Source organism: Sciurus vulgaris, assembly GCF_902686455.1.
Source record: "Sciurus vulgaris genome assembly, chromosome: 7".
In the NCBI taxonomy this organism is placed as follows: Eukaryota; Metazoa; Chordata; class Mammalia; order Rodentia; family Sciuridae; genus Sciurus; species Sciurus vulgaris.
In genome coordinates this window covers 37,887,767-37,912,040 of record NC_136467.1, presented here as the reverse complement: position 1 = coordinate 37,912,040, position 24,274 = coordinate 37,887,767, and the positions used below count along the sequence as shown (strand labels likewise).

General features: G+C 33.9%; 1 pseudogene across 1 annotated transcript; it reads right to left on the bottom strand.

Moving 5' to 3' along the window:
- Positions 1 to 8,082: 8,082 nt before the first annotated feature.
- Positions 8,083 to 22,719, bottom strand: LOC306665701 (protein LEG1 homolog; annotated as a pseudogene). Its single transcript has 5 exons — positions 22,416 to 22,719; positions 21,424 to 21,510; positions 19,373 to 19,557; positions 18,779 to 18,915; positions 8,083 to 8,263 (listed from the first exon to the last, which is right to left on the bottom strand). The product of its transcript is annotated as a protein LEG1 homolog (transcript).
- Between the last annotated feature and the right edge of the window lie 1,555 nt (positions 22,720 to 24,274).

Here is a 24,274-nt window from a genome sequence, read left to right as displayed (position 1 = left end):
CTCAGTCATATAATATGATTCAGACAGTACGGTATTAATTGACCTGGTGAAGCATAAAGTTGAAAGGGATTTTCATATTTGATTTCTCTTTTGCAACTCTGCCACCACTGTGGACAATACCCAGACCTGCCTGACAGAGAAGGGGAACTTTGTATCAGAGCTGAGCATCCCCAATCACCCCTACTGGGGCTGGTCAGTGCCACCCCACCTGAGAGTGAGGCCAGGAAGGACCAGCAGAGCCATCCAGCTGAGCCCACATGTGTGAGCAGGAAACACTGTGCTGTGACTCTAAGGTTTAATAGTTGTGAGTCCTGCTGCTTTTTTTTTTTAATGTTGTTGTTGTTTGTTTTTCTTCAACGAAGTTAACAAAATACTAAGTCACACACATAAACAGTCAGGTGTTAACCTGTCAATATGCCTTAAAACCCACGTTCATTACTATGATTCTCCCTGCCTCTCGTTATGGTGGTAAAAGATAATTTATTCTGAGTGTGTTGCATGTGTCAGTGACTTGTTAAGCTTGATACATGTGTTTCTTAATTAATGACCCAAATTACTTGGTGTGGCGTGTATTATTACTATTGCCATTTAAAAATTAGAGACGGGATTTATAACTCTCTCACTGCTACTTTAAAAATGAGAAAATAGGACTTATTGCTCTTTGGGCTGCCAGGTGAAATGAAGTCAAGATTTAAAAATCAGATCTGTGGAAATTTAAAAAAAAAAATTTATTCTACACATGATTACTTTAATTCAAGGAACAGTCAACAGCTTAGAACCTCCAAAACAGAGTTCATAGAACTTGACAACCAGATGACCCGTCAACTGATAGATTAACAAGTGAGAGGGCACCTGAACAAGCATTTGGAATCTTCCACCGTAGTCATCTCTAAGAGATTTGCCTTTTACCAGTAGGCCTTCAGACAGATTCACACTGCCTGAGGAGCTTTCATTGAACTCTCAAGAGACATGGATTAGTAGACAATGTGTATTTTTTTTTTTTTTTTACAATGTGTATTGTGACCTGAATAAATAGCAAGCCAATAAAAATTTTTATTCATAATATGACTATTTCGAAATGATCCCAATTAACAACAGAAAGGAATGTTCTAAGTTAAAAAAATTTTTTAATAAAAGTGTCAGTTGTAACAGAGAGGTATACATTTGCTACCCACTTAAGCCCATTAAAATGACAGGAAGAAGAAATAGACTCAGAAAACAAGAAAGAAACCATAAAATGTGAAAGCTGGATATTAAAAAGGACTATCTAAATCCACCAAAACAGAGGGGAAAACTCATAATCAATGTTTATACCATTTGTAGAATTTCCCCCAATTTAAGGCAGGGCTGAGCCCTCTGGGAGAAGGGAAAGACTAGAGTCAGGAGGTGGGACGGGCACAGGCAAACATGCACACAGATGTCACCTGTGACCTGCTGCTTCTCACCCTGGGTAGGTATAGCAGAGCATCCACTTGTCACAATGGAAGGGAGGGACTCTGTCTGGGATTCAAGTGACCAAAGTGTCCTGGATGGTGAGACACTGCCTCTGACTCTGGCTTCCCGGTCTTGACTTTAACAATATCAGCAGCCACGTCTTCACTTTCCCTGCAGGTGTCTGAAAGACCCTCTTCTGGAGAATTGGGGGAACTCAGGATAAGGGCATTGACACCAGCTCAGAGCTTCTAAGTGCTAATTTAAATATGAATGGATGACTCAGTTAACCAGATACCTCAGAAGCCTCCACCATGGGAAAGAGACATCAGAAAAAAACAGCAAACAGGAGGGAAAATAAAAGAGTAGGAAGGAGAGGTTATATAGAGAAGATGCACCATCTGACTATATATAGACTTTTCAACAGCAAAAGTGAAGTTAAAATTTAATGGAGAAAAGACCAAGATACTAAAATTTACCATCCTGGTTTCCTGTACTGACCTAAAGCCTCAGCCATTAATAATAATAGAATAAAGACTATTCATATATACAGTGCATCAATTTTATCCATCATTTACATGTTCAGAATTGACTGAGTGCCCTACCAAAACAACATACATCAAGAGATACAGAGATATGGCATTTAGAGATGGGTGATACAACACAAAATGGGAAGAGAGAATCTCCAGCAGGAAACACTCCAGCATGAGACATCACAGAGTCATTAATCAGTGCCAATAAGTGACTCTGAAACAGAGCTCTTTAAGAAGAGGCTATGGGTGGGATTCTTGAAGATTCTATCAACTTGAAAAGACAATTCCTTGGCTCACTGATGTGGAGTGCAGTAGTGTTTCATAAATGGACTACTAAGAAATCAAACACCCATGGCCATGATCAACTTATTCCAGGTCAAAGATTACAGGATACAGTGTTTACAACCAAAATAATGTAAGCTCTGAGTATCAACATAAACCACTAAACAACTCTACAGATGGAGTACTGGTTAGGAATGGATTCAGTGTGTAGTGAGTACGATGTGCACTAAACCATGATTTTCCAGAGGGGTGATTCAAAGGATAATACCTAAAGCTGAAGATAAGTGAAAACTCCTATAGTAATATTTTTCTGGAATATCATAATAAATACACAAATAATCACAAGTGGTGGTCTCTTTGGATACAGTACCCATTCATATTAAAAACACTGAAGAAACTAGGAATTTACCTCAACACCACAAAGACTACATATGAAAAACCTAAAGCCAACATCATAGTAAAAAGAGAAAAACTGAAAGCATTTCCCCTAAATTAGAAATAAGACAAGGATGTCCATTTTTGTCACTTCTATCTGACATAGTACTTGAAACTCTAGCCAGAGCGATTAACATGAAAAGAAAAGTAAAGGAATATCAACAGGAAAAGAAGTAGTCGAATTATCTCTCTTTGCAGATGATATGATCCTATACAAAAAGATGCAAGAAACTCCACCAGAAGACTTCTAGAGTAAAGTAGCAGCATACAAGTTCAAAAAACAAATATCAAAAGCTTTCTTATGCATCAATAATGAGTGTGTTGAGAAAAAAAAAATCATAAAAACAATTCCATTCACCATCGCCTCAAGAATGATTAAGTAAAAATATGTGAGAAGAAATCCAATGAAGAAGATGAAAAACATCTACAATAAAAATGATAGAATTGTGAGGAAAGAAATTGAAGAAAACCTTAGAATATGGAAAGACCTCCTATGTTCTTGGATACCCAGGTGGACAAAATAGTCATATTACCATAAGGGATTTACAAATTCAGTGAAAGCTACATTACAATACCAATGAGATTCTTCACGGAAGTAGAAAAATGCTGTCCTAAAATTCATATGGGAGAATAAAAGAACCCGAATAGCCAGAGCACTTCTGGGCAACAAGAGCAATGCTGGAGGTATCACAATACTGATCTCCTATTACACTGCAGAATTACAGTAACAAAGTCAGCATGGTTTTCCCATTAAAGCAGACATGAACCGACAATTAAAATAGACAATGGAATGTAAAGAAAGACTGACTCAGAAACAAATCCACGTAGAAAAAGTCATCTCATCCATGACAAAGGTGCCAAAATTATATTTTGGAGAAATGGTGCTGGGAAAACTGGATATATCCAGTTGTCTAGATCCCTATCTCTCAATCTGCATAAAAGTCAACTAGAAATGGATCAAAGACCTAGAAATTAGTCCAGAAACTCTGCAACTGTTAGAATAAAACACAAGGTCAATACTTCAACAAATTTGCAGAATCAACTTCCTTAATGAATCCTACTTTTCAAGAAATAAAACCCAGAATCAATCAGTAAGATAGTATCAAGTAAAAAAGATTCTGCACAGCAAAGGAAACAATAAGGAGTGTGCAGAGAGAGCCTAAAAAATGTGAGAAAAATCTATGCTGCTATCTTCCCACAGGGGATTAATATTCAGAATATATGAATATATGAAAAACTTATCACCAAGAAGAAATAACCCAATCAATAAGTGGGCAAATGACCTAAACAGGCATTTCTCAAAAGAAGAAACAAAAATGGCCAACAAATTTATAAAAAAATGTTTTACATCCTTAGCAACAAGGGAAATGCAAATCAAAACTGCACTGAGATCTCATCTCACTCCAATTAGAATGGTTATTAAGGATACAAATAACAATAAAAGCTGGTGAAGAGGTGGGGGAAAAGTACACTTATACATTGTTGGTGGGACTGCAAGTTAGTACATCCATTTCGGAAAGCAGTATGAAGATTCCTCTAACCGTTAGGAATGGAATCACCATATGACCCAACCATCTCACTCCTTTTTATTTACACAATGAAAATCAGCATACTATAGTTAGTTACATAGGCATACCAATGTTTATAGTAGTGTAATTCACAGTAGCCAAGTTACGGAACCCACCTAGATACCTGTTAACAGATGAATAAAGAAAAATTGGTGTATATAAACAATGGAGTTTTACTCAGTCATTAAGAGAAATGAAATCGTGTCATTTTCTTAGGAATGAGTGTCACTGGAGAGCATTATGCTAAGTAAAATATGCCAGATTCAGAAAAAGGGATCTCAAGAAAATACAAGGGAGACTAACCAGAGTAGAGGTAGGAGATTGAGAGGGAAGGCGTGAAGAAGCACTGGGGAATGAAATCTACCAAATAATGCTATTCCATATGTGAATATACCACAATGAATCCAATTTTTATATATAGGTATATATGGCATTAATTAAAACAATGACAATAATGATAATAATAAATATCAGTAAAGTAGAGCAAGCCAATCAGGGAAAGGAAGAGGGAGGGAAAGTGAAGATACGAGGGAATGAGAGTGATCAAATTATAATGCACAAATTTAAAAAAAGAAAAAAATGTAAAACCTTAAGTACTATTGCCTGCCATAAATGTAGTTATTTGCATATTCATATGTAAGTCTGACATTTTTTTAGAATTTAACTAGACTTCAAGTCGATGTGTAGTTAAAATGGGGTGGAGAGATTATTGGCTAAATTCAGAAATTCAAAAATTTCAAGGGACTAGAAGGAACCAGACAAACCTCCATAGAATAGTGATTTAACAATTTATTGCTTTTTATTATGAATTAAATTGACCAACATATAATTAAATATTTCAGCCACTAAATATTAGGTATTAAGAGTAGATTTTTAATAATGAGCTGTCCCAGAAACTGAGCTACTTTTGAAAAATTCATGATCTTCTTCCATATTGTTAGAAACAAACCTCCTGAAAAAATAGGAACGTTTATGATTTCCGTTAATGAAAATGTGAACACAACCCAGAAATCTCAAAATATACAACATAAATATTCTAATTACAAGATGTGTAGACTATAGTAATAGCTCGACCTGACAATTAGATTTGGCATAGATATAAGAAAATGTGAAGTGTTGGACATCTGACAAGAATGTTATCCAAAAATGCCTTAACCACAATATTATATGGAATCAAAAAAGGATAATTTCTAAGTTTGGTCATGCTACTTCAAATTTTAAAAATTAAAGCCCACAGTCATACCCTTCTTACCCCAGTTTAGAGTGTTTTGTTTTTTGTTTTGAAAGTTTTCCTGAGAGGAAGGGGACATGTTTATTATCTAAGTGTCAATAAAACTAAGTGATATCTGGCAAGTTTATTCCCCTGGGCTTAGAGGCAGTGCATGAAAAGATGGTCTGCAGCTAATTAATCTATTCAGTTCTCTCTGATTCTGAAATGCTGAAATTTAAATGTATAATATTTATTAAGTCATTGAGATCTCAAAATTTTAAGGAAGATATGCCTATCTAATGAAAAAAATACCCTCAGGGATTAAAGTTAGCTTCTAGTTTAAATCTGTTTTAGATTTAATATAAGGTGTATGACTTTGGGCAGTTATTCATCTTCATTGGAACTTTTAACTGAAAAATAACAATAGCATCACCCATTCCATATAGTTGTTATGGATATGAAATGAAATGATATATGAAGATTTTTTTCCTTTACATATAATTAATTCTCAATAAATGTGAAACTACCTTTATCTATGCCTGGTCTTTCTACTTTCACCTCAACCATCTCTATAACTTGTTATATTCTCCATCTTGGTGAACAACATTAATTTTCACTCCTTTAACTAAACAAACAAAAAATTGGTGAGTCATCATCCATGCTCTGGTTAAATACAGTTGCCAAGTGTTAATGATCTGATATCTCCAGGCCCACTGAAATCTGTCTTGTCTTGTTGACTTCCATTACTATTGCCATATTAATGTCCTTGAGAATCCTATCAGGAATTCTGGATTTGAACCTTTACAATTCACCCTCCAATATCTCTAGTCATTGTAGGTTCTAAGTCTGAAACATTATATCACTTCCCTGCTTCAGAGCTCTTAGTTCCCCTTTAATCAGTCTAAATAAGAGGGCACTGTGCAACTCACAGTAATTTCCACAGTTATCTATCTATGGATGCTCATTTTCTTTAGGAAAAATCACTGCTCCTTCCCTACTTTAGACTCATGACCTAAATGGACATAGCAACCTCTTACATATTCCCCTTTTCCTAAATTACGATTATGGATCAAAACTTGGACATCTGCCCTCAGTTTAGCCAGATAGAGTTTAATCTAGATACTGGAGTCAAAAACAGCAAAATAATCCTGTTTTTCAGTGCATAGGAAGAAACTAACAAGCAAATCATTACATGATTGTACATAATGAAAAGGGTAATAGTGGAGAGTCTACTTTAATATAGTACGTGATAAGAATGCAATTATTTTTATTACTATTGGTACTGGGAATTAACCCAGGGGCACTTAACCACTGAGCCACAGCCCCAGTACCCCCCACCCCCCGCCTTTTTTCTTTGTATTTTATTAGAGACAAGGTCTTGCTGAGTTGCTTACAACCTTGCTAAGTTACTGAGGCTGGCTTTGAACTTGCAATCCTGCTTCACTCTCCACTCAGGGATTGCAGTTGTGCACCAGCAAGAATGCAATTCTTGATGGAGACTTAGGTTAGCCAACAGAATGGTCAGGGGAGTGGTCAGAGGAAATAGACCTTTAGAAGAATTGAAAAGAGGAGCAGGGTCTGTCATTGAAGCAATACAGGGAGGTGGATGACTTCAGGTAGCATGCTATGCCTGGGAACTGCAGCAGTCTGACAGCCAGGGTATGGTGCTACAGAGCCAAGTGAGAGGTACATAGCGATAATACAGGACCTGATTATCACAGATTGTTGAATTTTAATCTTAATCCAGAAACCAGAATGCCTTTAGGGTAACAAAAACCATTTAAGACACATGTTAAGATATTTATTTTAGAAATGCTGTTACTGCAGTAGCTAGATGATACATTGAGGATAAATTACATAAAATCTAATTAAGACCACATAGAGGGATAATGATGAAATTTTTTGAGAAATGATAAAGATTTTCCCTAGGAAAATCCAGATAACAGAGAGGAAGGAACAGAATAAAGTCTGAAAGGATTCAAAATGATAGAACTTCATAATTTAGGAGAAACAACTTATAGATGAACATGACAGTATGATACAGAAAATGTAAAATATCTATGAGATATATAAGTGAAAATTTCCCAGTGTTAATGTAAGGGTAAATGTTCCAGAATTAATGTTCAATAGTTAGGTCTTGACTGGATATATGAATGAACAAACTGGTGTTAATTCAAACAAAGTGCTTTGGAGTTTCATTCAGAAAGAGTGAAAAGAGCAGCGAGTTGAGGACAGAAAGCATCCCAAAAAACTGAGGAAATGGAAAAGTCTAGAACAAACAAAACATGTTTTTTTTTATGAATGATTTAACTCCCTCTGTGCTTTTTTTGTATGCTATAGCACAGAAGCAAATTTTGAGTATGCATATTTTATTGTATTAATTAAAATATGTTGTCATCATTTATATATCTATTTTACTTGTTAATATATGAGGTCTTAACTTTTTGTCATAATTATATTCAGTTTACTAAAAGAATGATAAATCATAATTCTTGTTGAATGAATTATTAAATGTATTCAGATCTCATATGACTTTGAGTCACTCAAGTTGCATTTGTATTATAGTTCATAGGCAATTGATCTGTGCTGGAAAGGAGCCAAACAGAGTTCATCATTGCTTTTCTCATATGGTGAAGTCTCTTGTGAGAATTGGATCATCCTGATCTGTGGGTGACCTATGTGAGAAACCCACCAGAAGTTCTGTTGAACTTTCAAAGGGGTGATATCTTGCTGCCTCACAAAATTTTATAGTAACTAGAAAGTCTTGGGTGAAGTTTCTTTCAGTCGCAGAAGAATATTGGAATCTAAAAGAGATAATTAGCAACATGAGTTACAAGATGTTTTATTATAAATGTAAATTAAGCACCAAATATGTGTTTTCTCCTATGTTCCTTAGAGTTACTATGCAATTTACTGACCAGTTTATTCTCCAGAATCTACAACAACAGTGTGTTAGAGTTAATCCCCACAATGTCTTCTGTATTCTACCTGGTTGGACAATCTCTTGTACAGGAAAAGAGAAGCCTAACTTTTGAATTATAATTTTTAAAAAGATAGCATATAACAATCCCTCTCTTAACTTCCATAAGATTTATTCTTCATGATTCCCCATTGTATTCTCCTATAGTTAATTTCTACCCTACTGATTTCTTTGAGCATTAATTGCTATCAGTGAAGGAAGCGCAGGTACTGGGTAAAATGAGTTAACATCAGAGGGTTATCTGATAGCAATTTCTTAGAATTTTACAACAAAAGCATATTTGACATTAATGTTTATTAAGTTCAGATTATTAGGATACTTTTTCATTTGTGGTGAATAAATGGATTCAGAATTTGCTGTAATAATTAAAGTACCTTCTTGGTTGGATTTAGTTCACAAACAGTTCCAAGTTTCTTTTGATTCCATTTAACTTAAAGGGTTTTTTTAATTCATTTTTATTGTAAACAAATGGGATACATTTTGTTTCTCTGTTTGTACATGAGGTAGAAGCACAACATTTGTGTAATCATACATTTACCTCGGGTAATAGTTTTCGATTCATTATGTTATTTTTTTCTCCCCTCCCATGCCTCCCACCCCTCTTATCACTCTATAGAGTCCCTCTTCCTCTATTCTTGCCCCCTTCCCACCCCCTATATGTGTCATCAGTGAGATCATTCGTCCTTTGGTTTTTGACATTGGCTTATCTCACTTAGCTTGATATTTTCCAACTGTATCCATTCGCCTACAAATGCCATAATTTTATCATTCTTTATGGCTGAGTAATATTCCATTGTATATATATACCACAGTTTCTTTGTCCATTCATCAATTAAAGGACATCTAGGTTGGTTCTACAATCTGGCTATTGTGAATTGAGCAACTATGAACATTGTTGTGGCTGTATCTCTGTAGTATGCTGATTTTAATTCCTTTGGGTATAGGCCAAGGAGTGGGATAGCTGGGTCAAATAGTGGTTCCATTCCAAGTTTTCTAAGGAATCTCCACACTCCTTTCCAGAATGGCTGAACTAATTTGTAGCCCCACCAGCAATGTATGAGTGTACCTTTTTCTCCATATTCTCGCCAACACCTATTGTTGCTAGTATTCTTGATAATCACCATTCTAATTGGGGTAAGATGGAATCTTAGTGTAGTTTTGATTTGCATTTCTCTTATTACTAAAGATGTTGAACATTTTTTCATATGCTTGTTGATTGCTTGTAGATCTTCTGTGAAGTGACTATTCATATCCTTAGCCCATTTTTTGATTGGGTTATTTGTATTCTTGGTGTAGAGTTTTTTGAGTTCTTTTATATAGTCTGGAAATTAGTGCTCTATCTGAAATATGAGTGGCAAAGATATTCTCCCACTCTGTAGGCCCTGTCTTCACATTGCTGATAGTTTCCTTTGCTGAGAGAAAGCTATTTAGTTTAAATCTATCCCACTATTTAGTTTAAATCTATCCCAGTTATTGATTCTTGCTTTTATTTCTTGTGCTATGAGAGTCCCGTTAAGGAAGTCTGATCCTAAGCCAACAAGTTGAAGATTTTGACCTACTTTTTATTCTGTAAGATGCAGGGTCTCTGGTCTGACTCCAAGGTCTTTGATCCATTGTGAGTTGATTTTTGTGCAGGGTGAGAGATAGGGATTTCGTTTCATTCTGTTGCAAATGGATTTCCAGTTTTCCCAGCATCATTTGTTGAAAAGGTTATCTTTTCTCCATTGCATATTTTTGGCCCCTTTGTCTAGTATGAGAAAATTGTATTTATTTGGGTTTGTGTCCATGTCCTCTATTCTGTACCATTGATCTACCTGTTTATTTTGGTACCTATACCATGCCATTTTTGTTACTATTGTTTTGTAGTATAGTTGAAGGTCTGGTATTGCAATACTGCCTGCTTTACTTTTCCTGCTAAGGATTGCTTTAGCTATTCTGGGTTTCATATTCTTCCAGAAGAATTTCATGATGCTTGCTCTATTTCTGTGAGGTATGTCATTGGGATTTTAATTGGAATTGCAATGAAGCTGTATTGCACATTTGGTAGTATGGCCATTTTGACAATATTAGTTCTGCCTATCCAAGAACATGGGAGATCTTTCCATCTTCTAAGGTTTTCTTTAATTTCTTTCTTTAGTGTTCTGTAGTTCTCATTGTAGAGGTCTTTCACCTCTTTTGTAAGATTGATTCCCAAGTAATTTATTTTATTTTTTTGAAGCTATTGTGAATGGGGTAGTTTTCCTAACTTCTCTTTCTGAAGATTCATCACTTATGTATAAAAATGCATTGGATTTATGAGCATTAATCTTATATCCTGCTACTTTACTGAATTCACTTATGAGTTCTAAAAGTTTTCTGGTGGAATTTCCTGGTTGCTCTAAATATATAATCATGTCATCAACAAATATTGATGACATATTCATTTCCTATTCATTTCCTATTCATTTCCTATTTCCTATTCATTTCCCTTTAATTTCCTTGGTCTCTCTAATTGCTCTGGCTACAGTTTTGAGAACAATGTTGAATAGATGTTGTGAAAGAGGGCATCCCTGTCTTGTTCCACTTTTTAGGAGGAATGCTTTCAGTTTTTCACCATTTAGAATGATATTGGCCGTGGGCTTAGCATAGATGGCCTTTACAATGTTAAGGAATGTTCCCACTATCCCTATTTTTTCCGGTGTTTTGAGCATGAAGGGATGCTGTATTTTATCAAATGCTTTTTCCGCATCTATCAAAATAATCATGTGATTCTTGACTTTAAGTCTATTGATATGGTGAATGACATTTATTGATTTCCTGATGTTGAACCAACCTTGCATCTCTGGAATAAAATGCACTTGATCATGATGCACTATCTTTTTAATATATTTTTGTATGCAATTTGCTAAGATTTTGTTGAGAATATTTGCAACAATGTTCATTAAGGATATTGGTCTGAAATGTTCTTTCCTTGATGTGTCTCTGTCTGGTTTAGGTATCAGTGTGATATTGGCTTCATAGAAAGAGTTTGGGAGGGCTCCTTCCTCTTCTATTTCATGAATTACTTTGAGAAGTATTGGAATGAGCTCTTCTTTAAAGATTTTGTAGAACTCAGCTGAGAACCCATCTGGTCCCGACTTTTCTTTGTTGGTAGGCTTTTGATGACTTCTTCTATTTCATTACTTGAAATTGATCTACTTAAATTGTGTATGTCCTCCTGGTTCAGTTTAGGTAATTCATATGTCTCTAGAAACCTGTTGATGTCTTCGAAATTTTCTATTTTGTTGGAGTAGAGATTTTCAAAATAGCTTTTAATTATGTTTTGTATTTCAATCCTGTCTGTTGTGATATTTCCTTGTTCATTCCGAATTTTAGTGATGTGGGTTTTCTCTCGTCTTCTCTTTGTTAGTGTGGCTAAAGGTTTATCAATTTTGTTTATTTTTTCGAAGAACCAGCTATTTATTTTGTCAATTTTTTGTATTGTTTCTTTTGTTTCAATTTCATTGATTTCAGCTCTGAGTTTAACTATTTCCTGTCTTCTACTACTTTTGGTGTTGCTCTGTTCTTCTTTTTCTAGGGCTTTGAGTCATAGTGTCAGGTGGTTTATTTGTTGATTTTTTCTTCTTTTATTGAATGTGCTCCATGAAATAAATTTTCTTCTAAGTACTGCTTTCATAGTGTCCCAGAGATTTTGATATGATGTTTCTTTGTTCTCATTTACCTCTAAGAATTTTTAAATTTCCTTCCTGATATCTTCTGTTATCCATTATCATACAATAGTGTATTATTTAATCTCCATGTGTTGGAGTAGTTTCTGTTTTTTACTCTATCATTTATTTCTAATTTCAATCCATTATGATCTGATAGAATACAAGGTATTGTCTCTATCTTCTTGTATTTGCTAACAGTAGCTTTGTGGCATAATATACGGTCTATTTTAGAGAAGGATCCGTGCTGAGAAGAAAGTGTGTTTGCTCTTTGTTGGATGGTATATTCTATAAATGTCTGTTAAGTCTAAATTATTGATTGTGTTTTTGAGATCTATGGCTTCTTTGTTCAATTTTTGTTTGGAGGATCTGTCCAATGGTGAGAGAGGTGTGTTAAAATCACCTAGTATTATTGTGTTGTGGTCTATTTGATTTCTGGATTTGAGAAGGATTTGTTTGATGTATATGGATGAGCCACAGTTTGGGGCATAGATATTTATGATTGTTATGTCTTGCTGATTTATGCTTCCCTTAAGCAGTATGAAATGTCCTTATTTATCCCTTTGACTATCTTTGGCTTGAAGTCCACATTATCTGATATGAGGATGGATACTCTGGCTTTTTTGCTGTGTCCATGTGCATGGTATGTTTTTCCCCTTCCTTTCACCTTTAGTCTGTGGGTATCTCTATGAGATGAGTGTCTTGCAGGCAGCATATTGTTGGAATTTTCTTTTTCTTTTTCTTTTTTTTTTTTTTTTTTTGCAGTACTGGGGATCGAACCCAGGGCCTCGTGCTTGCAAGGCAAGCGCTCTACCAACTGAGCTATCTCCCCAGCCCACTGGATTTTTCTTTTTAATCCAATCTGCCAATCTATGTCTTTTTATTGATGAGTTCAGGCCATTAACATTCAGGGTTATTATTGACATATGATTTGTATTCCCGGTCATTAGGCTTTTTTTTTTTTTTTCTTTTTTTTTGACACGACTTGATTTCTCCTTTATTTGGTTGTTCCTTTAGGATAGTTCCTCCCTTTGCTAATTTACATGGTTGTTTTTCATCTCTTCCTCATGGAATATTTTGCTGAGAATGTTCTGTAATGCTCGCTTTCTTTTTGTAAATTCTTTTAGCTTTTGTTTATCATGGAAGGATTTTATTTCATTGTCAAATCTGAAGGTAAGTTTTGCTGGGTATAAGATTCTTGGTTGGCATCCATATCTTTCAGAGCTTGAAAAATGTTGTTCCAGGCCCTTCTAGCTTTTAGGGTCTGGATTGAAAATTCTGCTGATATCCATATTGGTTTCCCCTTGAATGTAATTTGATTCTTTTCTCTCACAGTCTTTAAAATTCTGTCTTTATTTTGTATGTTAGGTATTTTCATTATAATGTGCCTTGGTGTGGTCCATTGTAATTTTGTGTATTTGGAGTCCTATAAGCCTCTTGTACTTGATTTTCCATTTCATTCTTCAGATTTGGGAAATTTTCTGATATTATTTCATTGAATAGATTGTTAATTCCTTTGGTTTGTTTCTCTAAGCCTTCCTCAATCCAGATAATTCTTAAATTTGGCCTTTTCATGATATCCCATAGTTCTTATAGATTCTGTTCATGATTTCTTACCATCTTTTCTGTTTGGTCAACTTTATTTTCAAGATTAAATATTTTGTCTTCAATATCTGAGGTTCTGTCCTATTGGTTATGCTTTCTATGGAGTTTTTAATTTGGTTTATTGTTTCCTTCATTTCAAGGATTTCTGTTTGTTTTTTTTTTTTTAATATCTCTCTTTATTGAAATGATCTTTTGCTTCCTGTATTTGCTCTTTTAACTGTTGATTGGTGCGATCATTCAATGCATGCATTTGCCCTTTCATCTCATCCTTCAATGCCTGCATTTGCTCTTTCATCTCCTCATTTGCTTCCCTGATCACTTTGATTACGTACATTCTGAACTTCCTTTCTGACATTTCTTCTGCCATGCTGTCATTGGATTTTATTGCTATACCATCTAGGTTTGTTTGGGACATTTTCTTCCCTTGTTTTCTCATATTGTTCAGGTATCTACCTCTGTAGTAGTCAAACTCTGGGATATTGCAGATTTCCTCTATTGACTAATATTGTCTCTGTAGATTTCCAATAACTCACCTCTTAGCCTTCAGTAGCCTGAAGTCTTGGAGGAACTTGATAATGCATTGCTCCACTAGGAAGCTGGCCTTCTAGGGGTGGTGGCCTTCAGGTGGGGTATATTCCCTAGTGGCTCTGAGTTGGTCCCGAGTCTCTCAATACCTCCTCTTCTTGGCTCCTGGGTCTTGTCAGGGGTCTTCTAGCCTCCTGTAGGTGTCTTAGGAAGGGAGATGCCCTTCCAATGATGGTGGCCACACCCTCAGGAGTAATTCAAAATGCCTGCTCCAGCCTATAAAGAAACTTCTGGCTAACTCCATGATGGTGACAAACCTCGGGCATGGTGGTGGGTTGGGTTGTTCAGTGATGGCGTCTGTCTTTGGCCTGGTGGTTGGGCGGGTTGGGTGCCCACCTGCTACCTCTGTGATGCAAGTGGCCTGATTCACCTGCCAGCTGGCTGCGCAACTGCAACCAACCAGTGATGGCACCAACCTAAGTGCAGGGGTCCGGTGGGGTCGCTTAGTTAAGATGTCTGTCCTTGGCCCGCTGGCTGGGTGGGATAGCTGCCCGCTGCCTACCTTCGTGATGTAGGTGGCCTGGCTCACCCGCCAGCTCCCTCTGTGACTGTGACCAACCCTAATTTAAAGTTTTAAAGTTATAAATTGAAAGCTAATTTTTTCTTGGAGAAAATAATTGTAAAAGTTTCATAAAAATATGATATTAAAATTATATGTTTGATGATATCAGAGAGGGAACAAGTTTTGAGAAATTATAAAAAAGGAATTCAGGAAAGAATGGAAGTCATGTGATAAATATAATATATGTGAATATTGTTCACCCAAAACAATAGATGTTTTTGAGTGTAGTCTTTCTCTAATCCACATCTTCCCTTGCTTTTGAAAACTGTGGTTTGAATGTTAAGATGTGAAGAGTCTGAGAAATCATGGACAAGGAGAAGAAAAGTTATAGTTAATGACTAATTACATAGGAGAGAACATGATATATACTCTTAAATTTCATGTAGGATCAGGCACAAAAATAACTCCCCCTGAAGTAGAATAATACTATCGTTAGGCAAAAATTTTTCTCTACAATTTTCAATTGCGTTTTCTAGCACACAATCCAAAATATCTGACTAAATAATAAAATAACTATCTGAAAAGCAGGAAAAATCACACAGATACATGGGCATTCATGCATAATAAGAGGTAAAGTATATGCATATATTGGAGCTATTAGGCATGGACTTTAAAATAGACATGATAATAAAGGGTAAATTGATAAATTTCAAAGGACAGCTTATATATGAAAATTTAATCAAATGGAATTTCCTATAGTAAAAATGTAATGATAAGTTAAGGTCTCAGTGGATGAATTCAACAGTATAGCCCATGTAGCAGAGAGAATGAAACAAAAAATAACATCAAATCATGAATCCAAAGGTGAGATAGAAAAAAAATACTTAGAGAAAAGAAATAAAAGTAATGAAAGTAGGAAAAAATCATGAAAATTTCCTGTGGCACCTGAAACAAAAGGCTTATTCTTTATTTAAGGAAGTTTCTAAAGAAGAGAATTTATACAAATGGATAAAAGTAATATTTGAAAAGAAGGTGACTACAAATTTTCCAAAACTGATCAAAGATATCCAGTTACAAATTCTAGCAACTACAAATTCCAAGCAGATTCATTAGAGGTTATAAGTTAAGGAATATCAAAGTAAAATTACAGAGAAGGCAAAGAAAACATTTCAAATTAAACAATAAATTTTTCTAAAAAGAAATCAATAGAAAGCTAACTTCTAGACTTTAAGAGTAGAAGTCAGAAGTAATGTGAAAAAAAAGTTCTAATAGAAAATACAGTTAAATATATATGCATATATACACATGTATATTTTTGTAGAGGAATATATAAATTTATAAAAGTTAAATAACAAATTAAAATATTCTTTAGAAACAGAAGCAAAATCACAATATTTTAGACAAACATAAATTCAGAGTATTTGTGATCACAGATCTGAAAGAAAGCAATTTCTAAAAAGATTTCTGAGGAGAAAGAAACAATATACCAGAAGATAATTTAGAGACTCAGAATGAAATGTAGAGGAATGTGAAAAAATATAATGCATGTACAGCTAAACAAATGTTACTTTTAAAAATAATTTGAAATAATATTTATCAAGATAAATTATGAAAGTTGTACACCATGCCCCTTTCACAAATAGTAAAGACCCTATTTTTAATTCCTCCAGAATATCAAACTTAACAAAGAGCAAGGCAGGAATATAAGTGACACCTCCTTATGGGAGTGCACATGGGAAATTTCTAAACTTGTTGCTCCAAAAACCAAGACTCAACAAATTGCAATGGATTAAAATTATACACAATTATTTTTTTACTTCACAAATTTTTCATAACAAAAAAGAAAAACAGGAAACTTCATATAATTCAAATACTTGGAAATAACATAACATATTAAAACTGGGTCAAAGAAAAATTCACATTGAAAGTTAGAAAATATTAATTCAGCCTATCCAAGAACATGGGAGATCTTTCCATCTTCTAAGGTTTTCTTTGATTTCTTTCTTTAGTGTTCTGTAGTTCTCATTGTAGAGGTCTTTTACCTCTTTTGTGAGATTGATTCCCAAGTATTTTATTTTTTTCGATGCTATGGTGAATGGGGTAGTTTTCATAATTTCTCTTTCTGAGGATTCCTCACTTATGTATAAAAATGCATTGGATTTATGAGCATTGATCTTGTAACCTGCCACTTTACTGAATTCACTTATGAGTTCTAACAGTTTTCTGGTGGAATTTCCTGGTTCCTCTAAGTATATAATCATATCATCCGCAAATAGGGATAGTTTGAGTTCTATTTATTAAATGTAATGAAAATATGGTATGTCAAATTTTGCAATATATAGATAGAATCATATCTAAAAGAAAGCTATAGTCAATGTATCGGAATCATCTAAATTTTCATTTCTTGATGTGAGTAAAAATAAGAACAAATAAAAACAAATTAACTGAAACAGATAAAATTACAGTTAGGAGATATAATTAATGAAACAGAAAATAAACCTAAAATAGAATTCTAAAAGTGAAAAATTATTCTTGGACAAAATGTGAGACAGAAATTATACCAAGTTTACACAAAATCTTGTAGAGATACTTTACCACTCATTCTCTGAGCCAGCATACCCTTTATAGTCAAAGTTAGACAATACAGGAAAAGAACATTTCCATAAAATCTTGCTGAAGAGTATAGATGAAACTTGTTAACAATTTCAGTTTATCAGATGACATAACATATAAATACACAAGCAACCATGTTATGACCAATTTGATTTATTCCAGAGGTGAAAGGTGAATATGTCATTTGAAGTCAATATACTTTTAACATTAATCAAAAAATGGAGGAAAAAACTCACAATTTTCTAAATATGTACAAAAATTATTCAGTGATTCAATATCTATTGACAAGAAAAAATAACAAAGTAGGACAGATGTTATCTGACAAGTTATCTATCAAAATTTTTATCCTGATTTTATCATTTTCATTCAACATTGTACAGTAATGAAATAAGACAATAAAATAAACATCAGAATTAAAAAAAATAAATTCTCAGTACTTACATAGTAATTTATATATATAGACCATGAAAGAAAAATATCAAGCCTATTTGAAATTAATTAGTGAATATAGCAAGATTCTTGGATACTAAGTTATTCAAAAAATTCACTTGTATTTATATGTACTTATATATATATATATATATACATATATACATATATGTAGCAAAATAAATGGAAAAGATTAATTACATGAAATGGCTATTTATGTTTCAAAAACAGAAACATATGGCTCAACTTAATAAGTTATGAATTAATGGAGGATAACTGTAGGCAGGTGGGGTGTAGTTGCAGGAAACAGGTCACTGAGGGCATGGCCTAGTTTATATCTGTGTCTCTGTTCCTTCTTTCTCTCTCTCTCTCTCTCTCTCTCTCTCTCTCTCTCTCTCTCTCTCTCTCTCTCTCTCTCTCTCTCTCTTTCTCTCTCTGCTTTCTAGCTGCAATGAGCTAAGCATCTTTCCTCTACCATGCTCTTCCACCATGATGTTCTGCCTTACCTCAAGCTCAAAGCAATGGAGTAAGTCGATCACGAATTAGGATCTCTGAAACCATGAACCCAAAAGAAGATTTTCCTCCTCTAAGTTATTCTTGTCAGTTATTTGATTACAGTGGTGAAGAGTTGACTAATACAGACATAAGTACTATTTTAGTATAAATAGTATTGTCAGAGAATGCCAGGGAACTTACATCTGAAAAAGTGTATGCATCCAACAATCCTTTCATTCTTCTCTGGTAGACTAAATGACTCTAATTTGAGTTACAGATAAAAACAGTAAAGCTATTTCCTGAGACACTCTGGAAAATATAAAAACTGAATATTTGAGGGAAAACAAAAACACCATACATGTTATGGAGTACAAACTACAAAGAAACTAACATTTAATTGTGTCACAGAAGGTAATTATCTTATAAAGCTTTGAACCTTGGTTTTCCAATATCAATGGCAGCTTTATAGGCATCCCTCACACAAAGTATTGCTGTGTCTTTATCAGTGTTGTACACAGAAGTATCTTTGACAATAGAAAATGTCTTCCTGGACTGAAAATACTTCAGAAAAATGTAGAATCAATTGTGAATAGAATTCAAAATTAAATTAAAATAAATTTAATCACTCAACTCATAAACTCCTGATTGAGAAATACTAGACTAGGTGATTGTGTAGGCACAGATTTATTATCAAAATAAAATTGAAGAGTTAAAAATGGCATTTGCTTTACACAGAGATTTATGCTAATTTATTTGTAAAATCATAATATGATAATTATATCTATTGTACTGAAAAACTTTTTTACAAATAAAATTATATTAGCTTATTACTACTTCTCCATTTAGTATCATTGCAAGATACCAACAAGAAGAATTCCAGAGGGAAAGGGATATCATTCTATACTAAGAGTTTTATACTCCTGTAAATGTTTAGTAAATTTTTAAACCATAAATCCAGTGAAAGATCTTCAGTGTCTTCATTCATGCAACTCAGAAAAAAATCACTGCATTCTTTTACCTGGTAAAACTTTGTGGCTGCATCCATAGCTTGTGGGTAGGATGCACAACATTCCTCAATAGAATAACAGAAGTCAGATCTGTGTTCTTCCGGAGTTAGAAACACTATCTCGTGGGATATGTTTTTCAAAAACCCAGATTCAGTTGCAGCAAGTAAATACATCATAATCACACAGAAGTTAATGCCTGCAAACTAGCAGAAGAAAGGTGTCTGGAAGGGAAGAACTAGCAAAATGCCTACAACTCTGCCTATGCAACTCAGTCAGTTTATTCCACAAACTATTGTATTGGAATTTGTTCTCTAGGAAATGCAAAAGACTGGGAGAACTTAGGGTTCATCACACTCAGGAAATCTTCCACATCGTACCTTAAATCTCCCTAATTAAACCAAATTCACAAAAATATATGTTATATATATATTTATACTCATATCTGCTCAGATAGGAAGTATACAAAAAGATTTGACAAAAGGAAATATATCCCTCAGTTGGGGTATATATGTACATGATACTTAATACATGTAACTTATGGAAACTCTGCCTAAATTGAGGAAGAAATTTTGCATTAACTCTTTTCCTACCATCCTTTCAGTTCTTTGAGATATCCATGTTTCTTATTTCCTTTCAAATCAACCTGCTAGACATTTCCTTAACTTCAAATTCAATATATTTCTTTTGATTCTTAAGGCTTACTCATTTTACCAAAGGGCTCACTCTTAGACTCTTACATAAAGAGTGAACAAGTTCTCTGGATTGTTCATCTATTTCTGAGTCCCTGTGTTCATCTTGTGTAATAGGACTCCATCAGCTTCCAGGTCTGGGTTTGTCCTAAACTGACTGCTCAGAGTGACTTCTGTGTTTACAGGTATGATTCAATCCTTTCTGTCAGTATAGCACATCCTCCAGAGTTTCTGCTTAACAACCAGAGAATAATTATGACTGTCAATATGGTTGATAAGGAGAAGCAAAGATACTAATGACACAAAACATGAGGGCAAAGACACAAATCATAGACAAAGAATTGCAAGGAACATTCTTCTGTCATATGGATGGCAAGTCATTTCCTCATTATTCAAACCTGGTATGCTAGGTGACTTCATTCCACTTGTTTAATATGAATCATCACAATTGAATGATTAATAATAAAATCTTTACTTTGTCTGTAATAGACCTAAAAGAGCTTTATTCATTGCAAAGTATGATCATAATTTTGAAATGTGCATTTATAAGATTCATTTTAACATTTTGTCTCTAATGGGTTTTGTTTGGGAATGAACCTTGAAATCAACAGATACATTAGAATTAGCCTATAGTGAAATTCTTCCATAAGGACTGAAAAAATCTTTCAGTTGCAAAAGTGAAATCGCTATCAAGTTTTTTGTAAATTCTTTCTTGGAGATTAGGGATTTAGGAAAGCAAACTGTCACAGCAATTATAAAGTAGACTTTAGAGGTAGGAGGGTGATCTATTACTATCTTTATACAAAGAAGCAAATTACTCAACCTCTTTTACCTTCTATTTGAGATCTGTATTATAGGAATAGTAATACTGTGGTAAGGATTGAATTAAAATAATTCTCTGAAGGGCTTCAGTAAAGTTCTAGAGTATAGTTAAGTGTGAAATAAATAGTGGAGTTGGGAAAGGGCCTGAGAGTATGTAAAACAAGCAGCAGAAAGTCTAAACACTATATTAAAGAAGTTTGTATTTTCTTTTTTTTTTTTTTTTTTGCGATACTGGGGATCGAACTCAGGGCCTTGTGCTTGGGAGGCAAGCACTCTAACAGTTGAGTTATCTTCCCCGCCCTGTATTCTTTAATATATAACTAAACATAATAATATGGTATATATCATAATTTAGAAATACCCATGGTAAGAATTATCTTTTTTATTTTGTTTTTAGAACTTTTGAATCCCTAGGGAGATGGAAGAGAAAATTGCATATTGTTACAAGAAAATGTCAGGATTTACCCTAACCTATCCTGTATGACATAAAAGGAGTACAAGCCACCTAGTCACAGATCAGTAAAGAATCATGGGGCAAAAATAACACTTACCTCCCCAGCCACTGTCCATTGATATACAGCCAGTGAACCCAGTCTCATAAGAACAGACTGAACTATTAGAAGGCTTGGCAAATCATTCTACAGAATCAACAGAGTAAGTGAAAAAAAAAAAACCCTCTAAAACGAAAGTTTAAACTTCAATAGAGAATCATGAAAAGAGAGGAAAAGGCACACATTATTCCTGAGCAAAAAAAAAAAAAAAAAAAAGAAAGGAGGATTAATTCTTGCTGGTGATGTGATCCATTCACCACACCCCATTTGTTAGCCCATACTTTGAGTGTTGGAAGATTTTCCAAGACATCACGTCTGTCTAAGTCTTTCTTGACTAAACAGACCAACAGAGCATTTCACTTCCAAGGCAGCCTCTACAAGTCAACTGATTCTTCCTAAATAAACCAAGAACTTCCTAAAGTAATCAACTGTACAAGAAGTGATTCTCTACACCAAAGCATGACATTTTAATACTGGACTCAGACTGAGTTTCTTAGGGGTCTAGTCACATCCACAGAAGACAAATTTGAAAAATAATTTCAGGAGATGTATGACAGTTCAGCTAGGCAACCTCAGTAATAAGAAAACTTGTCCAAGGATTAGAGAGAAGGTATGCTAGGTAGAAAAATGCTCCCAGATACGGAAAGAAAAGAGAATTTTCTAAAAATGCTGAATTCTAAATTGAAGCATCTAATCTCTACTTGATTTTCCCAACCTATGTGTTTCAGTACAAGAAGTGAGTGGTTTAGTCACTTGTAATGATTTTCCCTATTTTCTTTCCAAAGGGACCAAATACTAAGTGTGATGTCTTATATTCTCCCTCCATTAATATTATATGAGGCAAAGCTTAGGCTTTTAAGAGAAAGTATGTTCTTTCCTTTATTTTGAATGAAATTTCTCCCTTGATTTTAAACACTTTTAAATACATTAAAACTCTTAGTAATGAAAAAAAGAAAGATGCAAATTTTTTTGGAAATAATTAAAATATACACACCTGTTCTATATAGCTTTCCATAAAATAAGGTGAGTCCCCACAGCACATTGCCTGTATTGTGTTTTCCAAATTGAACAAAATATTTGTTTGATTCTTTTATAAGGATTTTATATATTTGCAGTCAATCCTTATACTTCCAGAGATCAATGATTGTTTTGTTATCCTTTACTGGAAATTCTGCTATGTACCTATTAAGGAGGGTAGCTGTCAATTTCACCTGTGGCTGACCCTGGAATTTGGGCTGATACCACAGAAAAGCAGCTCAGGAATAGAAAAGTGATGATCTTCAAAGCAAACCACATCTTCTCACTGTCCTTTGGGGTTAAGCCTAGGTCTCAAACAAGAACAAATTTATAGTTTGTTAAAGTCAAATAATCCCTCTGCCAGTTGAAGAAGGACAAATCTCTGAGCAGATAGTAAGCTGATCAAAGTGTGCCTATATAACTAATGAGCAAATAAATGGACACCCACCTGTCAACATATATTTACTAAGATGGTTAAAGGCCATTTCAAAATGCCTTAAGCAAATAATTTTAATAGAACATTTATGGCAGATAGTAAAATGGCCAATTATTTCTTATATTTTAAATTAAACATGGTCAAGTTTGCCAAAATAATGCTTTGAGTATTCATTCAACCCAAATTAATACTTTAAATATTTTGTGAAGGCTGTCTCACAGTTGACAATAATCAACCAAAAACAACACCACCAAACAAAAAGAGAGAGAGAGAGAGAGAGAGAGAGAGAGAAGGAAATGAAATTACTTTTTGCCTTGGGATAGATTAAAAGATAAAACTAAATTCTACGTTCAATATCATATATTAATATATTTTTCTTTCTTTCTTTCTTGAAAGGGCCTTTTAAATCATTGTTATATATAATCTTAAAATAGTTCTATGAGAAATACATTTTTATCACTACTTGAAATATTATAAAAAAGAGTAGAACCCAAAACAAAAGATTTAAGTATCATTGCCTGCAGTTTACATAGGATATAAGTGATGTCTATATCTAAAGGGTAGATATAAAAATATCATAACTCATGGGTCATTGTGTAGATAATACAGAAGTTATACACCTCATAGTCAATTAATCAAAACTAACAAGAAGTCATGATGATATATCACAGAGGCACTTCACCTTCAGTGTGTTCATTTCAAAGATTCATTAATTCAGTCTAATCATGAAAAAAATGCTAAAAAATGCAAATTTAATAAGTGATATTTGATATTATGTATCCTCTGCTTGGATTCTGGAATATAAAAGGAAAACTAGCAGGAAAAATTGAAGAAATCCAAATGAAGTCTCTGGATTATTATATTATATCATATTAATATTAATTTCTTAGTTTCAATATTTCTACCATAGTTCTATAACATGAGGGCACCTCAGTGAAAAATAAAAATATACAGGAAATTCAGCAATAACTGCTACTCATTTGTAAATCTAAAATTATCTCAAATTTAAACCAAAACAATTTAGTCAAAAACTTAAAAATTTAATGTAATCAGGTAAACAAAATTATACACTGATGATGACTTAAGAGTTCATCTTATGATACAAAGTTCATTTCACTGACAGGTAAATGAATGCATGGCAGAGATTTGACCAGGAACTCAAAACTTCATAAACTTCACAGCCAAAACAAGATCACAAGATTTTTAAGCCTAGCTCTCTAGTCTTTCAACTAAGTCAATCTACTACTGTCCTTAAAATTATTGTGAAAATATGAAAAACAAAACAAAATTTAAAAAATTCTTGAAAGATCATTATTGAAGCATATTAAATTTAGATAGGAACTTCTAACAATATTTGAATTCAGCCATTATCTTTATAGCAAAAAGGAAATCTACTAA